The sequence below is a fragment of the Leuresthes tenuis genome, unplaced genomic scaffold (assembly GCF_036924035.1).
Source record: "Leuresthes tenuis unplaced genomic scaffold, fLeuTen1.0.hap1 SCAF_6, whole genome shotgun sequence".
NCBI classification, from domain to species: Eukaryota; Metazoa; Chordata; class Actinopteri; order Atheriniformes; family Atherinopsidae; genus Leuresthes; species Leuresthes tenuis.
Window position 1 is genome coordinate 19,754,168 of NW_027325360.1, and position 22,736 is coordinate 19,776,903.

At 39.7% G+C, this 22,736-nt stretch overlaps 1 protein-coding gene across 14 annotated transcripts in view; it reads right to left on the bottom strand.

Moving 5' to 3' along the window:
• Positions 1–21,687, bottom strand: part of mef2cb (myocyte enhancer factor 2cb) — a 69,639-nt gene extending 47,952 nt beyond the window's left edge. For 6 of the 14 annotated variants that reach the window (XM_072388117.1, XM_072388116.1, XM_072388109.1 and 3 more), the window contains exons 1-2: positions 21,359–21,684; positions 13,425–13,545 (exon numbers count right to left, since the gene is read on the bottom strand). The gene's annotated coding sequence lies outside the window, so the exon portion shown is untranslated. Of the gene's footprint in view, positions 1–11,236; positions 11,767–13,424; positions 13,546–21,358 lie in introns of those variants that run through there. The other 8 variants (XM_072388111.1, XM_072388110.1, XM_072388115.1 and 5 more) reach the window with 5 other exon arrangements.
• Positions 21,688–22,736: the final 1,049 nt, after the last annotated feature.

Consider the following 22,736-nt stretch of genomic DNA (forward strand, 5'->3'; position numbering starts at 1 on the left):
ACACACACGAGCCCACACATAGCCAATGTAAACTTGAGACACAAGTTGCATGCAATGCATCAATAATTGATGTTGCTCCTGCGATTTTTTTCGAGTCCAATTTAGGTGCCTTCAAACATAAAGAAAGTGATTAAATCAAAAAGCTTTATGCCTCGAAAACTTTCAGTCTAGATATTGGAAAATTGACATAGCATGCCAGGGTGCTAAAAATATGAATCTTTTTGAACACATAGACTGAGCTCTTCGACTCTCACAGTGTGTTACAGTTCCCAGAGGAAAGCTGGTGGTGGATTGCATGAGGCGAAAGGTTGTATGCAGTGTGGAGGGCGTGTGGCAGCATAAGGTACCTACAGATCAGCCTCTGTTTAGGGGAGTGGCCCACAAAGGCTCGAGCCAGGCCAGACCTAGTCCAAGCCTCTCATTAGTCATCGGCTGGGTGCCGCGCTCTTTTTTGGAGTGGTTAAGGGGGAACTGGTGAGGGTCTGGCAGTTCCACTGTACTCCACTCCCAGCACCATCACAACCCAACCTCATCAAAGTGAGCGCTCGTAATTTGTCACAGAAAGCAGCCAATTAACATATGTTAGGGGAGGAGGGAGGACGAGAAGACGGGAGGAGAGGAGGAGAGGGTGAGTGAAAAAAGATAGCGTGTGATTAAAGAGTCTGCACAGCTGCACAACATCAAGATGGCAAAGAGACGTTTAAAAGAGACCTCAGACCCAGTAATCTGATAAGGCATACGGTTACTTAAGCCCCATAAGCAAGAGAGAGTTAAGGAAGGAGAAAAAGGGGGAGAATGAAATAATAGAGACAAACAAATATTAAATTACTGCAGTGAATCTACAAGCTTTGGCAGCGTGCCTTTACTCTCAAGATGTGGTTACAGTGAAGGCCAGTGTATCACATACAGATGACCCCTCCTGCCAAAGTACACACTCTATTTTTAGCTTAACACTCACCGCATTGTATTTGACGTAGCTCACACTTATATTATAATCAGCCAGGAACTTCAAGGTTTCTTTCTTTTTTTTTTTCCTCAACTGTTTTTCATCTAAAAATGTGAACTTCTGGTGCACCACTGCATTTCAACTCCCTTTCTCACGAAACAAAAGGTGTTTTTTTTTCACTTTTTCATTTTTCATTTATTTTTTCTGTCACAACATCTCAGACAAGTTGCTTACATTCTGACTTGTTTGTTTGCTTTCAAATTCTTTTTCCTCATGGTTGGTTTTCAACACGTTGTGTGTGGTTATTTATGCATGTGTGTATGCTTGCGTGTGCGACTGTATGACTGCATGTCTGTGCAAGTGTGTGTGTTTGTATGTCTGTAGTTGCTGATGTTGTTGTTGTAGGAACATCTTGTGAAGCGAGTCGTGTGATATTTTGCCTTGTTGTTGGATACGGTGGCAGGCTGAATGCATTAGCATCGCACGCTGATGCCATTCTGTGTTCTGTCGTCTCTCAGCCACCTCTGCCATGTCTCTCTATAGCGACTGATCACAGGGGTTGACAAGCAAGTTCGGATTTTCGTATGCCTCACTGTCCTTCTTGACGTGGGCTCCAGCTTTACCGGCGAGGAAGCTTTAAACAAATTTCAGTGATTTAAGAATTGTAAGTCAATTTGTGGGGAAATCCCCTGATAAAAAAACAGCAAACGTAAACAGTTCTGTATTTCGAAAATACTTATAAATGATAATCCTTATGATTACTATCTTTATGAATTAATTAGCATTTTTGTTTTTGTTGTTGTTGGAAATGTTGTTTTGACAGAACTCAGAGACTGAAATGGAAAGTAAAACCACCATCTTTGGTAGTAGCCCAGACTCTGCACTGCATATAAATCATAACTGTTTCTTTTTCCTCCTCTTCCTCTCTCTTGCCCTCTTATCTTTGCCATCAACCATCAGTTGTTATTTATTTAGTTTTCCTATTTGGGAAATAAAGGGCTGAGGTGGAGGAGCAAAGGAGTGAAGGAATGGAGGACGGAAGAAAGAACGATGGACAGAGGGGGCAGCGGCGAGTTGCATTTGGTTCGCAAGCCTCGCTGCATGGTTGAATTTTGCTCCTCTCATCTGCTTTGTAAGCTGGTGGTTCACTGAAGGACCTGGCTGCCTGGAGTTCCCCCCCCCCTCCACTCAAATCCCTCTGCTGCAAGCACAGCTGCACCGTTCACATAACCTCGCCTGCCCCCCTCCTGCCCCAACCCCCCTGCTAATGATAGCAGAGCACGTCCCCTCCATAAGGCAACAGCTTTTTCCACTTCATGTACATAGACACGAACTTGATGCGCATGCACACAAGAGTGCTGGACACATGCACAGGCTAGTGGGCACAACATATCCCTTTTCCCACTTTTGGTTCTTCTTCTCATTTTTTCTCATATCATTCAATTCCTTCCCCTTCTCTTCACCCTGAGAAAAATTCCCCGGCCTTATGACCCATGGAAGGCCTGAGAACATACACACACTCACAAACACACACAAACGCAACCATACACACACTAAACTGAGCCCTTTAACTACAAACTGCCCATTTTTCTCCTTAGCAAGTGACCTGCATCACAGCTGTGTGTGGGAATTTCTACAGAAGGGTGTATCTGTGGGAGGGTTCAGTGTGTGAGCATGTATATGTGCACATACCTGCAAACATAAGTGTTCACACCATGTATGCTGCATGTATATTTCTGGCTGTACTATACATCTACTTTAGGCACGCACATATATCTGGACGTCTGTGTGTGTGAGTGTGAGTGTGTTTATCTGTATCTGTGTATGCAATGGAGTAGGGAGGTGAGCAGCTCTGGGCTTCTGCTGCGCCTACTGTGCATTATCCCAAATAAACAACTCATTACACGTGTACTTAACCATGGGGAACTGGTGAGCAGTGGAAGCTAATCCCCGCTATCGTTCCCAGCATTTCTCTTCCGATTATGCTACGGGGAAGAGGAGCCCAAGAAGGTAGGTCGCCCAGTGCAAGAGGAGGAAGAGAGGTAAGCAAGCAGGAGAAGAAGAAAGAAAAGCATTTGAGCAAACTTCCCACAAGTGCCGTTCTTACTTATAGTATCCCTTCCCGCTCTATCCTTCTCTCCCCCTCTTCCACTACCCTATGCCTTCTCTTTTTTTTTCCTCCCTGTGGATTTTGCATTGCTCTTCCTTGTTTTCAACCATCTCTCAGAACTGGGTCATCAACAGATTGTGCAGCAGCATTTTGAAGAACATGGGAGGGAAGAAAAAAACATGTTCTTGCAATGAGAACAATCCATGGTTTCTTTAAAAAGTAGCCCTCTTATCAAATTAAGCTGTCAAAAGCACATTAATAAAAAGGCGGCACAATTCCCTGCACAGAGAAAGTGGGGGGACAAGCACATAAAAAAAAAAGAAGACATTTGCTGTGTAAAGAGACAGCCCATCAATGGCAGTAATGCTTTTCAAGACTCACTCACTCTCTGGCCCACTCATAATATTATTACGGGGCTCCAATTATGAAGGGTCAAGAAGCAGAGTGTCACTCATTCAGACGGTGAACAATATCTTGAGCTAGGATGCAGCAGGGATGACATTAATGTTTAAGAATTACAAATGAAAGAGCATCAGAGGGTGATAATGTGGCTTCAACAATTAGAAAGTATGGTCAAAGAGAATGAGACTCTGCAAAGGATCATAGGATTAACCAACAAGACTGTAGTTTGGCCTTTTAATTAAGACTTGAAAATGATTTGAGCAATCGGTCTAAAAAAACTGTGAGACTGAAAAGAATAAAGAGGACATGCTGTTGTAAGTCAGGTCGACTCCCTCAGTTAACAGATTTTTGTTAAATGCTCTGTCATTTCAAAACTCCCATTACTGTCACAGATTTGGGACTGAAATCATTCCCACAGAAAGTGAGAGCCGAATGGAAGGGAAAGATTGAAGTGGAGCGAAGACAGAAAAGTTCACACTGGCAGTGTTGTTAACATGACATTTTCTTGAGATACAGAAATTAAATTAACAAGAGACATCAGCTCACGGATGGAGGAGAAGAGACAAAACCACCCTATGATTTAACTCACATAGATTAGGTGCTGAAAACAGCATTCTCATATTGAAGAAATTGTATTGTGTTTGACACTGATCTTTAAGCCGCAGTACTCATGAAGAAAAATTAGCCAGTAGATAATAATCTGTAAAAAATGTGACAGAGTCAGCTGAGGCTTCTCATGCTTAATGGAAGTCCTTTAGTGTTTTACTCCCAAGACTGGTTTTCTCACCCCCTCAATCTGCATCCCATCCTGTTTGCTCGGCCCCTGAGGGGGCTGCTCTGCCGTCGCCCCGGAGTGGGCCGGCGGTGGCTGGATGTGACATGGAGGATCTGGGACTCTGCTGGAGAGAGGCTGGAGCCACGACAGGTATCCCCCGCACTTCCTCAGCTATTTATAAAACCATGAGTCCAGCGCTGGGCCAAAAATAAGACAGAGGCCATTTTTATCCGTAATGATAAGGGGCGAAAGAAGACTCCTTTACTCACACTTTCAATACACACACACAAACACAAATAAAACACAAAAATGTCCACACGCGAAAACAGCGGAAAGTGAAAAAGAGTTCACAAAACAATGAAGCTATCTATGTCGTCCTTTTGAGCAAACATGCACACACACACACACACACATAGATAGAAGACAAAAGTCAATATCAAGGCTGAGCTATTTCTGTAGAGAGCACTATTTAGGAAGTGTGGGCTAGGTGCCAGTATTCTCCTCAGTATCGTCTGGCCGTCATTGCAATGGTGATGTTATACAAACTCACCTCTTTCCTCTCTCACCCGCTCCTCACCCCTTCCACTCAGCCCACTGCTCCATTGTCACTACTCTGTGTATGTCTGTGCGGATGTGTTTTTCTTCTACACACACAAGGTTATTTGTTTTTCCACTGGGTCGAACCACAGTGGCAGGTGAAAGCATCTATTGGCAGGATAAAGAGAGTGGCTGGTGTGAGATCACAAGGCCCCACTCTGCCCAGCAAACCTTGAAGTGAAGCGCTGGGCTGGAGTTTCAAACAAAGTGCCCCCTCATTCATTATACATGCAACAGCACTGAAAATCTCCTTCCGCAACGCCATCCCTTCTCCTCTCTCTCACAGCCTCTCTCTTTCTCTCCATCTTTCCTCCCTCTCTTCTCGCCTTGTCCCTCTCCGTTTTTCTCTCCTTTTTTTTTTTTGTCTTTTTTTCCCCAGACAGAGCATCCATAAAGTATGAATAAAATTAATGACATCACGAGCTGCACTTTGGAAGAGCCACAGTAGGAAAAAGCCATACATCACAGGGCAGAGGGAGCAGGGCGGAAAAAAAAAAAAGAGTTTAAAAAAAGAAGAAGAAAAAAATTTTAAAGAAAGAGAAAAGGGGAGTGTGGGGTAGGTGTTGCTTCACTCTTTTCCACCATCAGAGTGCTTTCATATTGCTATATGTTATTGTGGTTATTAAGTTTGATTTCTAATGCACTCTGGCTGAAAAGTTTGAACACATTTCTCTTTTTTTTCATCATTTTTCAAATTTCATCTTGTAGCTGCAGCTTATTTCTGTTTCTGCATTTCTTCGTTCAGATTTCTTTTGACTTTTTTTGGTCAACTGCGGGATTACAACAGCACATTATTTCATAGGCCGGCCTTTGGTGTGGGAATGGCACAGATGACAGTGGAAAGGAACAGTTGTGTGGACTTTGGCAGGACAGTGTCTAGTTAAGCTGTGTGCTCTTTAAGTCTAGGCATGGATTATTGAATAGTTTTTTAAAAGCATTCTCAATAGAAGGGTTACCTTGGAGATGATCAATCATTTTTCTAATATCAACAGCCAGCGTTCTGAGATTTTGGTGAAAAAGAAGCACTACTTTTAAGACTGTACTACTCAAGACAAACCAGCATCGTTCGTACAAAAGCATGACTTGGTCAAATTTGTGAGAATTTAAGTTGCATGCACCGCAAATACCAATAGCAATGTGAAGCTCAGCAGCAACGTGGACGCGAAGCAGTGGCAACAGCAGCGCTGCGGATTGTGGCAGCCGAGCGAGCCGGGTTTCAGATGGATGTGAGCTTGTGTGAGGCCACGGCACAGAGCTACCTCTGTGCGTCTCACTGGACTCTGTTGCAGAATGACTCGGCTATGTTGCAGTTGTGACAAAGATAAATTACAGCCGCTGGATAACATTTCTGCATTTTTTTCCTCACTCTCTCCCCTTCTCCACACTTCTTTTTCTTTTTGTTGGCATTGGGTGCATTCCAAATTAGATGGCAAAGGGGGATCTGGGAGTGGGGTATATATTTCTGAAAATATCTTACCATGTATAAAGTTGCCCAGAACATTTACAGGTCAGGTTAAGCCCTTTAACACACAGCATAGTTTCTGTTTCTACATTTAAACAGACGGAAAGCAAACAGTTCGACTTCATATGGATTTGTCTGGATTTGTCAAACATATGAAGCAGGTATTACATATTTACTGGGTAATACGGCTGCATTTTGTCTGTTTGACTCAACTCTAAAATTTCTGTGGACATCCAAACGAAGTGTCTGGTTGTGAAGGATATTGCATGAGCCAATTTATAAACATGTTACCTCTCCTTTAATTCTCATTTTATCGTTTAAGTCTTGATATTGAGGCATAAAGCCTAATCTCAGCCATCCAATGTTTAGACAAAGAAGTCCTACCACTGCTCTACTCTAAATGTTTTTCTTTGTCTTATCATTAAAAGTCCTCTGCTCACCGCACTCCTCCAGCTTTTTGCCTCCCAGGACTTTCTCCCTGTCCAAATATTTCAGAGAGCAAGCCTCAAGTATGGTGAGGTGTTTTGGGTGTCTCTTTAGGTGGGCTGCAGCTGACGATATGATTGTGTGGTCAGCACTGCTGAGCACAGACCACCCAGCAGGCAGCTGCTGTAATAATGGCCAACAAGCTAGGCAGGAAACAGGAAACAGGATGAAGAAGGCAGGACATCCTGTTCATCTAGATCAGTCTGTTAAGCATGACATCACGAAGCATCACTCTTTAATGAAGAATACCTAATCAGAAGCCAAACATTTTGTCACTCTGCTCCTAAACGACCTCAGCCCAAATGAATTTCTGTCTACGTTTTCTCTGTGTGTGCCTTCCTCTGTTTTCATGTGCATCTGTCTTCTCGGTTTGCCTTTTCAGTCCCTCACACTGACACTGTTTTCCAGACTGCTCCATCATCCTAGACATCAAATCCGACCTTCTTCAATATGAGAATAAAGGAGAAAAAGGAAAAACATGCATTTTCATTTGAATATACACCAGTGACAACCTCACAAAACTAAGACGAGAAAAAAAAAAGCACAAACATTCCAACCCACAAACACAGAGACAAGACACAAACTCGAACATGCGCACGCATTCGCACACACCTCCCAGAAACACAGCACACACAGACAGACAAACACACAAAGAAACAGCAAAACACAAAGCACAGCGCAGCCAGAAGTCTACTTTATGCAGAAATATTCTAAAGTGTGTTTTACAATACAATTAAACATCAAAGGCTGATATATTCCTCTGTGATCTTTAACACCCTGGTGAACATACCCCATACACCCCCATCCACTTACAGCGTACCGAGAAAGTTGCTGAACGTCACTGCTAATTACTAGATAGAGACAGAAGAATACTTTGCATCATTATGCAAAAATCAGGACATATTCAAATATATGCATTCTGCTCACCATAAACCTTTCAAGGACTGTGTTATTTACTTTGGATTGTTGTTACTAATATCATTATTTTTTAAGTCTTATATTTAATTGCAGCTCTTATGAAGATTTACAGACAGTGCTCCTATAAGGCAAAGACATATTTGGATGAACATCTCTGACATGCTCAACAATTAGGAAAATGAAAGAAAGACGTGTTCAATATTAATTAAACGACACATGGTGAGGTTGAGCTTCTCACCTTTCATTGGAACTATAACATGTATGAAAACAAAGGGAATACGTAGAGAGAACACATGTCTTGTACTGTAAAAAAGATGCAATATGCCTTTGAGTTATCATAAGGCATTTTGCCCTGATAAGTCATTTAAATATACTTATCACTAATACAGCTAAACAAAAAATATATTGGATTATATCTAAATTCAAGGTTCTTATACACACACACACACACACACACATATAGATAGATCCCAGCAGCTTCATATATATATATATATATATATATATATATATATATATATATATATATGTACATGAAGTAATTTTTTTCTATTGACTCTCATATTACCCTCCCATTTGAGCCAAAGGGCACAAAGTCCAATTACATTTATTCAATATCTACCTCCAAATCTTACCAACCAGCAATCTGCAAATGAAGGTTTTACTGACGTTTAACTGTGCAAACTCTGTAAACTCCTTCCAAAATATTTTAAACCATTTCAAAACACGAAAAAAAAAACATCAAAGCATAGAAAAAGGGGCTATTAGATGATTTGTGCAGACAGAAACACATTTGATGTCTCCATTAAGAATAATGTTTTCATAGATTTGGTTTTTCCACGAGGAGGAAATCTCAAAATGTACCTTTTGTGCAGTATCAAATGCAGAGAAGTTCACCTCTTTTTTCTTTTTTCAGAGATGCAAGCTCGATGGCAAATATTTCACTGCTCCCAGAGGTTAATTCTCTCTTTCTGATCATTTGTATGTCTGTTTACTATCAAAATAATTTTTTGGCTTGATAATGCACATTCATGGGCGATGTATTAGACATGGAAGATCAGAGATATTTGTAACCGTTTCTCCACTGCTCATTTTGCCTGACTACCTTTAAAACACATGGCAAAACCCTGCAAAACCCTGACCATAGCATACAATGTGTCCCTTCCTCTCACTTAACTAAAGCTTTACTGAGCCCCTGGTGTACAGCAAAGTGCCCTGACAATCGGCTCAATGCTCTGGCCAATCACAGGGACACGTGACCTTCTAATCCCTCTCTGTGAGAAGGGTAAGAGCGTGTTGTCACTGTTGCTTTTGTGAATCAGTGCCCAAAATCCCAAATGATTTGTCAAGAAGAAGAGGACTTAAGAGAGTAAGAGAAACAAAAGCAGCGCAGGGCAGACAGTGTGGGTGTTGCTGCATGCATGCGTTTAAAAGAGTGTGTGTGACAGAAAGACAGAGAGAGAGAGAATATGCTTCCGTATACGCTTTGGTGTGTGTTTGCTCACTGCAAGCGTGGATGTGTGTGCGCTTCTGAAGGGTCTCTGAGATTACAGAGCTTGGCTGACAGAGTCCTCTGTGTGTAATCGTAGGTCCACATGCGAGTGCTCACCTTTCTCTGAGCGGATTAACCTAACGCTAAATCCCAAGAGAGCAACAGGCCAGACAGGCCACACAGAACAACTTCGTTGACGATTGTCAGAAGAGGGGAGACCATGTTAAATCTTTTTTTTATTTTTTTTTTAAGTTTTTATGACTGACATACTGATATTTCCATAAATAAACAGTTAACTGGAAATGGTTATAAAAGGTAAAAGGACAATAAGCAGGAAACGGCATCATGTTAAAACATGAAAAAATATCTTAAAGTGTGACAAACACTTAAAAAAAAGGACTATTTTGTTCTTCATATTAAACAAACTGTGAAAAGCAACTGAGCTGTAACTGACTGAATGAATATGTGAAGCGTACCTTAAACAGACATACAAATTAGGCTGCTGTGTTGGCATAGTCAGCAACACTCTACCATTTAGACTAATACTTTCCAGGGTGTTTAGAATACGTTTCCTTCACATATCTGTTTTTAAACTTTAAAAGTTCTTGGAAATCTCAAAATATTTTGTGAATACTGATTTATGTCTATCAGTTGGGAAACTTTGCTTATCTTTACATCGGTTTTCTTTTTTTTATTACTTTTGAAATTAAATTAAGGATACTGGTAAAACCTAAAATTCACAAGAACACGAGTGTAGAGATAGACTTTCATGTTTTTATTAAAGAGCATATGTTAAATGCTCAGCCTTGTGTGCTCCACATCTGGATCAAATTACAGTAAGTTTGATTGATGTGGCAATTTTACATTTTTACAACAGCCTTCAGTTTATCTACACATATCATCTTTGTGCCTTTGTGCACTTAAAATATGTAACAAAAAAAAATCCAAGTAACACTTTAGCTTTGAAGCAGCAACCTCTGAAAGTTGCCACAAGTTAATTATGTTGTCATTATTAATCCTCTCACTGCAACAGGTTCAGTTGAGCCACAAGAGACTGAACTTAACTCACCTTGTGAATATATCACACTCTCTGTAGATTCACTGTAAGTCAGTCGCAATCACATACTCATGAAGAAGAAATTGTAGATCAGCCTAATCACAACAAATCTTCTCTAAAAGACTGATTTACAGTCACTGTGTTTGCACAATTCCATCTAACAAACTGCATTTTTTTTTGTATTGCACAGAAAATATCAATATATAGGCTCACCATTTCCTATACACTTATATAAAAGCTGTCAACACGCATCTTGTCCGGTTTAATGTATACTAACATGGGGTAATCATGATCTGTGGGTCCACCTCCGTTTGGTATGCGTAGGCTATGTTAAAAAAAAAATATATATATATATATATATCCCTAAATTAAGACATTTTTCTGTGCATATGGCTTTATTATATGTATTTTAATTATCCAAAATTTAGAAACTTTAAGACTAGATTGATTACTTACATGATTCACTTTACATTATGAAAAAAAAATCCATAGTCCTTCTCTGGATTGTGAAGTTTCTGCTCGGTTTCTTCAACAATTGTTTGATTACAGTTGTGTCTCACAACATATCACAACACTTTACAATATCAGTGTAACTTTTCATATGATATTGCTGGTTGCTAATGAGGACATACCGTATTACGTTAAGGAGGGCAGCTTATTCAGTTTCGGTGGCTTTGGGACTGTGCGCCTGCATGTGGACATGAGAACGCTGTACAAGGTCGCCACAGCAGTAACACAACCTAAGACACATCTTAACACTTCTTAATAGACCATAAAACAGCGATTTGAAGTCACCGCGTAATTACATTACATAGTTGTCACCGGCGTGAGTCGACAGAGGTCACAACGAATCAATAAACGCAGTTACTGTACTTTGTTGACGAGGCAGAGCGCATCACGATAGAACCTCAAGTTTCTCTCTGAAAAATGAAGAACACATGATGCAACGTTTCTCGTGCGTCTGAGGGGCAAGTGTTTTTGTGGTACTTACTTTGTTAGGCATGAAATCTTCTTCGGGTGAACAGAAAGAAACAACAAACGGTCCGCCAGTTGTTTGGCCCGGCCGTTTGACAGGAAGGTTGAAGCCGCTGCCTGATGGGGACGGAGTTTGCTGAGACGCACTTAAAATCCAGGAGCGCAACTTAGCAGAAGACGACGCCGGGAGGGGAAAAAAAAGTAACGTACAGTACGTGTAAGGAGTCTCTATAATGTCAGAGAAAACTACTCTCTCTCTCTCTCTCTATTTCTCTCTCTCTCTCTCTCTCCCTCTCTCTCTCTATCTATCTCTCATTCGCTTTCTCTCCCCCCTCTCTGAGTCGGACAGTGTCTGCTCTGGAGGCGGTGAGGACGTTTCAGTTCTCTCTGCGAGGTGCCGGTGAGAGGCGAGGGACTCGGTGGAGTGGCTGTGGTGGAGGCGGTGCCGGCGAAGTGCTGGACGTCTGAAGCTTGATAGTAATGTTGAGACGCTGTTTCAGTTCCTTCCCACGATCCTGACCGAGTGTTTTCCTAAACCCTCTCTACTCTCCGGGTGCGAAGAGCAATAATCGATTTTTTTTCCTCTCTCCTTTTTTTTCCGACTCCTGAAAGGGGGCGGTCTCACATTTCCCAACTCTACTTTAATGAACAGGGCATGACTCTTAATGCTTTATTATCATGCCGGTCCTGATAGGGTGGGCACACAATTAATTGCTCAAGAGATGACCACTGAGGAAGATGATGTGAAAATGTGGACTTAACTAATGAACCAACGGAGAGAACGTTACGCATCTGCAGCTGAGTTTAGAAACTTCTTATTATAACATATTTAGTTGTATTTCATGCATGCGAATGACAAGTGTTTCAAAACTGAAGTCTTGGCCACAAATACTGGGAAACATTTCTGGACTTTCTCGAAATACAGAATAGTTAGGAACAGGACAGAAAAACGTTCTTCTCAGGTAATTTATTGATTAAAGAATATGAACTGCCTTCCACCCAGCCCCTATTTGTTTGTGTAGAATTTGGTTCCATAGGCCTCTTTTAATGTGATTTTGATAAAGTCAGACCAACTGGTGTATGTTGTTATGTGACTGAAAGAAATCTTCTAAATTTCCTTGAATGCTTTAATATCTGCAAATACTGCCTTCTTTCTTAGACAGTTACTCTCCATCTCCTGCATGCTGCTGCCAATCACTTTCCAGGACCTAGCTATCTCTCACAGATAAGCCTTGACACAGACAGTAAGCATTGGGAAATTACCAAGCCTTTATCCATCCAGCCAAATGATTTCAAAACATCCACTCTATTAGTGTGAAGATAACAATTAGAACAGCAAGTTTGCCGCTTCAGATAAGACAGACAGCCAGTGCAGTGGCTTTCTGTAGAGATATGTATCTCAGATAGGCCTTGTAATACCCGAGCTCTATTATATTCACAATATATCAGTGCGGTATCAGTTTTAAGATTTGAAATGGCTGTCCTGATGAAGGAAGCCTGTTGTAGTCTAATACAGAATCAGCACTCATTTTTGGGTTTTATCAATCAAGTCTCGTAAAAAGAAAAACATTGCTTTTGCATAATATGAATAAGTATTCAGAAGTCTTCAGCTCAGCTGAGGTTAACGCTCTGTCTAAGCACAGACAAACAGTGAAGACCTCCGTCATGAGCTTTGCATTGCATAACACAAATACAGATACACGGTGGTGTAAATGGACACAAAGTGACTCCATGCTCTTTCCCTCCCTGTTCACCTGTGAAGCATAAACTATGTATGCAGTCTGCCACCCAGTCCGTCAGTCAGTGAGTCAGGGTAGGAAATGGTGGACAGTGGTTAATAAATAAATCAAGCTGGTTAATCTGCTTGACAGGCGGACATTACAGGACGTAACTGAAGCTGCCGGTGTCTGATGACTTTGGATACCACCTTCACATCACCTGACCCTTTAATCTTTAATAGCATTTCCTCTGGTCCCAAGACCTCTATAATAATCAATAAGGTGCAGTCTGTTAGACACCGTGGGTTCATAAACTCAGCACGGCAGATATCAATGGCATTACATAGCAACATGTATGAAACACTTTAGGGCACACTAAATACAATCTCAGCAGACATGAATTTTCCTTTCAGACCTCTTAGTGTGCACAACTGGTAACTCTGTCACTGACATATTGACATGCATGGATGGTTGTTGTGATCATACCACATTCAGCGTTCCTTCGTCTTCTGGCTCACGTGCACTCGCTCTCTATGCAGTCTGCCAGCAGTTCATTGAAGAGGTCCTTTCAGGGTTCACAATGCTTGAGGATGTCTTTCGTTGGCACCTGGGAGAAGTGAAGAAGGAAGGAGTGAGGAGACAAAGCATGAGCCTACTGGTGAAATGTTACTGTTTGCAAATATGTGCATTTATGTGTGAAGAGAGAACAAAATTAATGTTAAAGTTAATGCATGTGTGTGTGTGTTTAATGGCCGTATAAAATACAGAAAAATAAACTGGAGACTGAGGGTTGAATACATTTGAATGGTGAAAAATCATTAAACGAGTCAAGCTCTGGCTCATGCATATTCATACATGACCGCCTTACTTGTCTATCGGGATAAACCTATGGTGAAAGCATACCACTTCAGTCAATTCTCATACATTTAATGCAAAGTAGGCAAGACCTACAGCATATTTTTTTCTCATGATACTACTATGTGGGGGTTTCACGACTAAGTCTAAATATAGCTAAAGAGATAGCTAAAGGTTTTTCAAATATGTTGTGTTGGTCAAAGTTTGTCACATCGTGCCATATAATTCTGATAAATTTAGTTTGCTGCATAAGAACTTTTGCAAATAAGCAGAGTATGTTGTGGGTTAAAATTGACAGTTGTGACATTTGTGTTACACTGAGATAAACAAATTCTCATTTATGAAAAAAGACCAAATTATTAGCTTCTCACCACCTGAAAGTCATTAGTCGTTATCCTCCCCTACTGTTAGGACATGAAATGCAAAACTTAGTGTTCTGAGGAGTGGGTTTCTGAGGAATGTCCTCAAGTGTGGGCTGACAGTCGCATCAAAGAGAAAACTTTAACAGTTTGCCAAAACAATTATGTAATTACAATATGTCAATGTGTATACACACACTTTGGACTATTGGGTAAATGCAATTTATTGTGAGGTTTGGCATATAAAGAGAACAGGGGAAACTGCAACTGGATGTTAACTCAAACACATACATGTGGTTTTTCTGATATTGATCTTGCTTGGATTGTTTCTTAAGCCTTGCCTGGCAGTTACTTCACAACATGTGTCTCATACACACACACACACACACATACACACACAAAATTGCTCGCCTGAAAATGTGTGTGTTTTTGGTGAGGGAAGGAGAAAGAAAAGAATGCCTCTCTCAAGCAAAAGATAAACACCAACACATTTCCAGGGCAAACAGGAACAGCCCGGGCTCAGTGCAATCTGTTGTCGATCATGCTCACGTGAAAACACAATCTGCTTGTCACAGTTGATGATGTTGTCAAGCACTCTGCCTCACTGCTCCAGAGAATTAACCAGCTATTACAGAAGCACAATGAGACGCAAGGAGTTTCCGTTTAATGTCAGATATGTCCAAGGATGCATCCAGCTCTTGTATTTATCGTTTTCAGTCATTCTTTCTGTGTTTGTTCCCTAATGAATCAGGTAGCTGTTTGGTGTATTGACAGTAGAATGATTCCACATGGTGACAACCAAAGGCATTACAGTGGGGACAGAGAGACCTGCAGGCCATTTTAACTTACAGGCTCAGCTGGGATACTGTAGATTGCCTTCCTGCACATGTGCATGCAAAATGTTCTGTACTTTCTGTCTTAGATTTCCAGGTGTCTGAAAGATATATCAAATGTCAAAATTTTAGAGTGAAGTCTCAGAATGTGGTTGGAAAAGTACGCCTTTGAATATGTATATATGTATTAGCTAAAATCTGATACCTAAAAGAATGGAAAAGCCAATGGTAAAAAAAAAAAAGAAAAAAAGATTAGGGGCACATATTTAACTACAGTGAGGGTCTGAGTAAACAAATTGTTTCTCAGAGGTAAGAGACAGGTATATTAACTAATGGATGTAAAAAAAAAAGAAGCTATTTCAACCAGCTAAATTATATTCAAGTATAATATATATGTTTTATCTTTTTCTCTTTATAAATGGAAACATACTCTAAGATCACCATCTTCCATCCGTTTTTTGTTCACATCATCAGTTGACATCCATATCATTCAAGACATATTCCATTTGAACATCTGGAATCTGTTCTCAAACAAAACATGCCTGCCTTAGCAGTTATCTTTGTGGAATGGAAGAGAGACATTTTGCCGCCAATATGCTGTTAGTCTTCCAAAGCCTTATATTATACATGATTTGGAGCTCCTTATTAATAAGGTTTATAATGAAACTCAGAGGGCAATATCACCTGTAATTATATCGCAGGAATTGTACCAGTGTACATTCTAATTATGGGAGAAAAGGTGAGAAAATCTATCTTAATTAACTGAAATCACATTACTGAAATAATAAAGCAAAGACATTTATGATTTTGAGGAAATATTTATGTGTACACTTAGTTGGGTTTTTCTACTGGGAAGGTTGGGGCTCCCTTCTGTAAATTCAGCCTGAGGGTTATATTCCTCAGTAATTATACTTCCACAAGAAAGCAGTGAAGCTACAATGTGTATTTGGACCACATTACATAGTCACCTGTGGAAATTCTCTTTGTAAAACTGAAAGAGAAAAACAAGGAAAAAGAAAGAAACAATAAAAAAATGTTTTGATGAACATGATTGTGTATCTAAATGTTCAACTGTTAGCATATCTCAGACATGCCTTTTATTTTTATGCGCAGCCGTGCACTTTGATAAGCAGAAAAAAAGTTAGATTACTTTACAATACACTTTGATTTTGCCAATAAATGGTCCAACAAGTGTCCATTGCAGATTTGTATGTGACATTCTTTCCACACTGTTTTTTTTAGATGTAAAGCCATAAGAAACATAAAAAGGTTAGTCAACTTATTATTAGATGCATTGTTCCAATATTTCAGTCATTAAAATCAGTAAACCACATAGTTATAGTTTGGTGATAATAATACCTGGCCCACTCTTTGGGGCCATCTTGTCTTTACAGTTCAAATACAAACTTGAATGACAAAAATAAGAAAATCAGATGGACTCCAAAATGTAATGGCTACATATTAACCTCTTTCCAGGCAGTGTCACGTAAGACACAGCATTTGTGATTTTTCTGTGTTGTGTTTAACCAACACTATTCTGTCAGTACACCTTTTCTGCATTATGGATGAGCCACATGCTGAACAACAAGCTCTTCTTTTGTCCTATCTGAAGCTCCTGTTACATCATAAGAAGAGCCCCGTGGTCCTGCTTTGCTGACTGGCTCAGATGCTGCGCTGCTGGGTGTCCTGTTGGTCAGGCCTGTTTCTTCTCCATTTTAGAATACTATTTAATGCATCCATGTTTTTGTAGACATACAGCAACAAACGTCTGTTGAAAGACTAGGCAGTGCTTCCTATTGAATCTGCATCTGAATAATTGAAAGAAAAGATGCCCAAATACTTGCAGATTGACTACTTCTTGATTTTGTTTGCAATCAAAATGCTTTAATGCCACATATATCACCAATGTAGATATGACAGATTCCATCAGTGTGCCATCTGCTACGTATGATACCCACATTGTATACAGACACTGCAGTAAAATGTACTGCCTGCAGGGGAGGTCTGCACCCTTCTCAGGTTTAATACAAGTGTTAATATGTGGTATTCCCCATGCAAAGTTTGATAAGTACCGTTAAACCCAACAATAAATGTAATTTGTAATTTAAATCAAGGTCTTTTTAAACATAATTAGAATTTTAGTAACTCTTATCCAACATGTCAACATTTTGATTATTGTAATTTTAATTAATTTCCTTTTTTCTCATTATCCCTGTACTGTTGTTTTGCTTTCCCTTCCTGTGTCTTCTAGATGAATAGTCAGTGTAACTGCTATGCTTTCTGTCTGAATATCAAGGGCTAAATGTTCTCTTTTTCTCCACTAGATTGCTGTTAGAGGGAAAAAAAGAAACTCATTCTCTGCTAATGATTTTTCCTCCTTTTGAATGGTTGGAAAGTAATTCCTTATGAACTGCTCCAACACAGGCACAGTTATTTCATTGTTCTTGCTGCCCTTTCTCTAATTACGCCCATAAAGGGGAGATTCCAGTGTTTTTTTGTCTGAGTGCAAGAGTTGCCCACCAGTGTTTCCGGAAGCAGTAAAAAAGCTATGTCTGAAACTCCAGTATTAGTGTTAAGTGTGTATAAGTAAAACAAACCACTTATATATGAAAAAGTAAATGCTGACTTAAAGAATATATATATATATATATATATATATATATTTGATCGTTTTTTCACAAGCTGACACAATTTTCTGAGGTACTGATGAAATGTTTCTGACATACTTTGGTCAAAATAACACAGAGACAGAACGGCAGCACCCATTTCATCCATTATTTTACACTCAGAGGATCATTTTTGGGGTTGTGGAGTGACCCACTCCATTCAACTCTGCCCCAGTCTTCCTCAGGGTCTCATTCTCTTAAGACTTCAGTATTTAATCGTTGGAATGTATTATCTCGATATGAGAGAGTTTAAAGTAATCAACCCGAGAACTCACACCACACACCAAACTGTTGGCACTTACTTACATTTACCTCGTCTGCAGTGGCACCATGGACAGCTGGTACGCTATCAATCCCTGTTTTAGTTTCAACCTAATGCGTGTCATGTGTTGAACTGCCCAACTTTATTAACGGGCACCACATAAAATAAGAGAGGCTGGTTGGTTAATAACGCAACAAAGTACTGATGAAGCATTACATTTTATGTTAATTGAACATTATAGGTAATGATGAGATTTAATGTTATAAGCAAACCAAAAAGCAAGACCAAAAGAGATTCAATTTCCCACTTCCAAGGTACAGCAAGTGCAGCGTCATCTGAAGTTGAAGCTAAGCAGAGATATCCAGTGATGTATGCTTCCCCTACAAATTTGAACAGCTCACTGAATGTCAGATTTTTAGATTTACTGTAGGCGGTCAGTTTTTAACTTCCGACACCTACATATGTTGCCTCAAGCCCAGAAAAAAGATGATTTTTCGATTGCATCAATTTACAGTAGATGCGTGGTCAGTTAAATTTTCATATACACTGACCGGTTTTATAGTAGGTCCACCAAAGCAGCTTTTACAGGTTAAGGCATGGTTACATGAACAGAAAACAGGGGTCCTTTGGTGTCTGGCACCACAATATGGGCAACATAGGTCTGGGCCTTTGTGAATAGGACTTGTTCCTGCAGGTGCTGGATGCAATTAGGATCTGTGGAGTTTGTAGGTGCTTGGTCTTCATCAGTGTTTAGGTAGGTTTGCAAAGTAATATTCACATGAATGCCAAGACCCAAGGTTTCACAGGTGAACATTGGCAGTGGTTTCAGTGCTGTGATGACATATCATCCTCCCTCAAAAAATCACCTATATCGACTTGTATCCTTTTCCGTGTTGGAATCCTTTTAACTAAAGTTTGTTATTGAGTGGAAGAAAAGCTAGAAATTTGCCCTTGTTCGATGTATCTGTTTGGTGCTGTATTACGGATTAACAAATTTGTCTTCAAAATATGACCTATAATCTTTATAAATGCAGCCACCATGACCTAAAAAAAGTATTCAGATCAGACTTTACTTAAATGAATAATAACTTTCACAGTACGTTTGTTTATCTATTGTCACTCTTTTGATCAGTACATAACTGATAATGGTTTGGCTATATTGGGGTTTGACCCACAGGTCTCCCTTGTAGCACAATGATCTGCAGTCTCCATTGTCCTGAATGGCCATACTAGCCATGACACAGCAAAAGTTCCTTTTGCAGCTGTTGACCTCTGCCAACTAAAGACCACTCAGCAAGGCCATGAAGCTTCTCCCACACTCTTAACAAGTGGCTGATAACATCTCACTGTGAAGAAAAGCAAGCACAGTGGAATATAATGTGTATCTAAATGAGGATTCCCCGGCTCAGATGTGTAATTGCGAGGCCTAGTGAACATGGGCTCAAGCCCGTACTACAAGGAAGAGCTCAGCAGACGAGCGGCGGAGTCTAAAGCTTTTTGTGCCTTCAGGATCACCCCCCGACTCATTCTTATTCATACATGATCAGAGGGGAGGCAGGCAACTGAGATTAGCTGTAGATCAAAAGAGCTTCCTAGTGCCAGCGCTTGTGTTTTGTAGACTTAGACAGCCCCGACGCACAAGCATTGTATTATGGCAGCAGAGCGTCATACTGTTTTATGGCCTAACGGTACTCAGGGGGGTAAAGGGAAAGAGCGTTATCATACAGGAGAGTGTAACACTGCTGGAAATCTTCCAAAGTTAAATGATAAAGATGAAAGTAAGAAATAAAAAGGAAAAATAAGAACAAATTAACATGTTCTAAGCTATTACAGAACCAATACACTTGTGCAAGCCATTGCAATTGAAACTGTTCCCATATGTGTAACTGGTCTAGGTTCAGTTATAATTTGCCTAAATAAATAAATGCACTTTCTAAAGTGACACAAATTGTGTAACTAAAGAGCATCTGGATCATTGGTGCCCACCAAATAACCATGGAAACTAACAAATGCCATGCATTCTGTCAGCAGTTGCTGCAGAGAAACACAACATCAGTAAATTACTTCAGTGCTGAATCTTAACCTTCCAGTTAACTCGTAGAAAAGCATGAGAGGAAGTCTTAAAAAGGTGTCTGTATTAAATTTCAATCCACCAAACACTGAATAAGTATTTACCACAAATTAGAATAATTCCACCTTTAAATTTATTTATATATATATATATATATATATATATATATATATATATACATAAACCTTTTTTTTAAAATGTATTCATTAAGTGCATGTGTATAAGAACTTTAATGTACATGTGCATATGTATAAATATATTTATAGATACTCGTCTTCAAGACTTGTCGATAAACACATTAACCATGATTCATACCTCACAAAGAAACTGAAACAACAATTAAACTAATGAAAGAGTTGTAAGGTGAACTGACAGGATGAGCTGAGTTTCAAAGCAGTGAGGCAACTGCGTAAGAGCGCTCACCACCCTACAGAGAAAGAAAACAACACGTTTCCTCAAGTCCGCTGACCATCAAAGCAATGGAATTCAGAGACAGAAAAGCTAATAAGTGAGGACTAAGCAGTTCCTGTAAACTGGGTCAAAGTTTCTAGAGTCCTGGTATTTTTTGGTGGTGGTGTGGGGGTGGTTAATGGTAAAGGAGAGCCAACTGCCCCCAGGTTAAAAAAAAAAAGACATGATTCCTTCCTGCCTAACCAGTGTTCTTTTGTGTCCAATCTTAAACTTCACTTTTGGGTTCAGAAAGTGGTTTCTTGTGTATTAAAAAAAGGTTAAAAATGAAAAACAACATGGTTAATGTTTGCAAAAGCATCATGGCTTGAATTAAGCAGACAACATAAAAAAATCCAAAAGTGTCCTTTTGTTCGATTACCAGTAAGCTAAACTCACACAATGAACTGGAGACATAAGCCAAACTTTCAAATGAAATATATTAATGTGAAAGTCATAGTTTTTTTTCTTTGTTTTCTTAGCATTTCACAGTTTGCCATGAGACCAAACTGTATAAGTCCATATTGCTTGAAAGAGGCAGTTGGCAACATCTGAGACTTGACTCTTTCCTCAGCTGTTAGAAATTCTTTGGTTACGCTCTACTCGGTCAAGACAGGGGAAAAAAACTCTAAGTAAATGCTTTAATTATATCTTTTGGCTTTGCTCTAACTGGTAAAGTAATTTCTGTGTTGGGCTACATTACAAAGAAATCTTTCACAAATTCACAGTTATGCAGCAGTGTTTCAAAATTAATTTCAGAACAGCTCATATCAAGCTCAAAACTCAAAATTATGGCTTAATCTGGTAAAAATGCCATGACCTGCTGTGCCAAGTATGCTCTGATATCCTGATAGCGACAGGTTTTCCACTGAGTGAATGCTATTCAGACAAGAAGGGAAAAATAATACGTGTACTGTGAAAACTCACCCGTGCCTTTTCTCTGCTTCCCCAGGAAGTTACACCCTGCAGCACCAGCTGAGGCCCAACTCAACAAAATGGTTAAAAAAAAAGTTCTAAAAAAGTGGAAAAAAAGAGATAGTAGAAAAAATTAAATGGAAGAAAAAAATCAAACTAAAAACACTAACAAACAGTTCAAAGTAAATGACCTGCATGAAATAAAGCCAGACCAGCTGGCTTTGGATTGAAACCCCAGTTTGGGCTGTGTATTTGCCCCCGATCTCTGCCTGAACTGAAACCAGTCTGGTCTTTGCCGACTACCACCCTAACCCCTACCCCACTGTCCCAGCTGAAGCCACCTGCCCCCATCACTCTAGAATAAATTTAGCCTTCTGAGGGATCAGTGTCACAGCATCCCCAATGTGCATGTGCACACACACATTCTGGACACTTTGCACTGGGATATGTGCCACCCTCCAACTCAAGAATGCTGCCACTTTCACACTGGCAAAAAAAGACTACCCTTGTCCCTTCACATCTTCAACTCAGGTCTTTATGGACAATATTCTTCTCATTAGTAATCGTTTCTTTGTTAAAGAAAGCTCTTATGTTTGGAGCAATACAGTATATATGTATTTAATTTGTGAATTAACTTTTACAAAAGAGTTGCCATGTTTTAATAAATAAGAGAGCTCAACAATTCCCAAGTTATAGCTTTTTAAACAAAATATGTCAAATATAATATCACTGCTGCAAAACATGTTAAAAATAACTAAAGTTTGCTGCAATAAATAATCTCACCTCTTTCATAACCAGAATCAGTGGAGTCTATGTGAATCATAAAGAAATAAGCCACAGGAAGGAATTAGCTAGCATTGATAGCATCTTGTCACATGTCAAAATACCAGGTGCAGTGGTATACACCTATAATTTGGTAATTATAAGCTAATTTTTCTGAGTATATCCATGACTAAAATCCACCTACAGTCTTGTTTTTTTTAAAGAGCCATAACAGGAAATGTTGATTTGTCATTAATGCCTGATTAAAATCATACATTTCCATCCAAAGGAAAACTTCAGTTTCCCTAAGCTGTTGGCACCTGACTGTAAGCCGTTTTCCTTCTTAATGATACATTCAGTTCAGCGTAATAAAGAGTTTTGTGGGGGTTGCACAGGGGTAATTGTAATTTTATCAAGTATTTACCAGTCATGCTCGTTTATCTGATACCAAAATCTCATGATATGACACTGTATGATACACCCAAAGTACTGTTTTACATATCCCTTTTAAATCAACTGATTTACCTCAGTGGATATTGATGATATTAAGGAAAGACAAGAAGAATATGGATTAGTATTTTCCGAGAATACATCTGAAAGAGTGGATCCACTGCAAAAAACAGTAGCG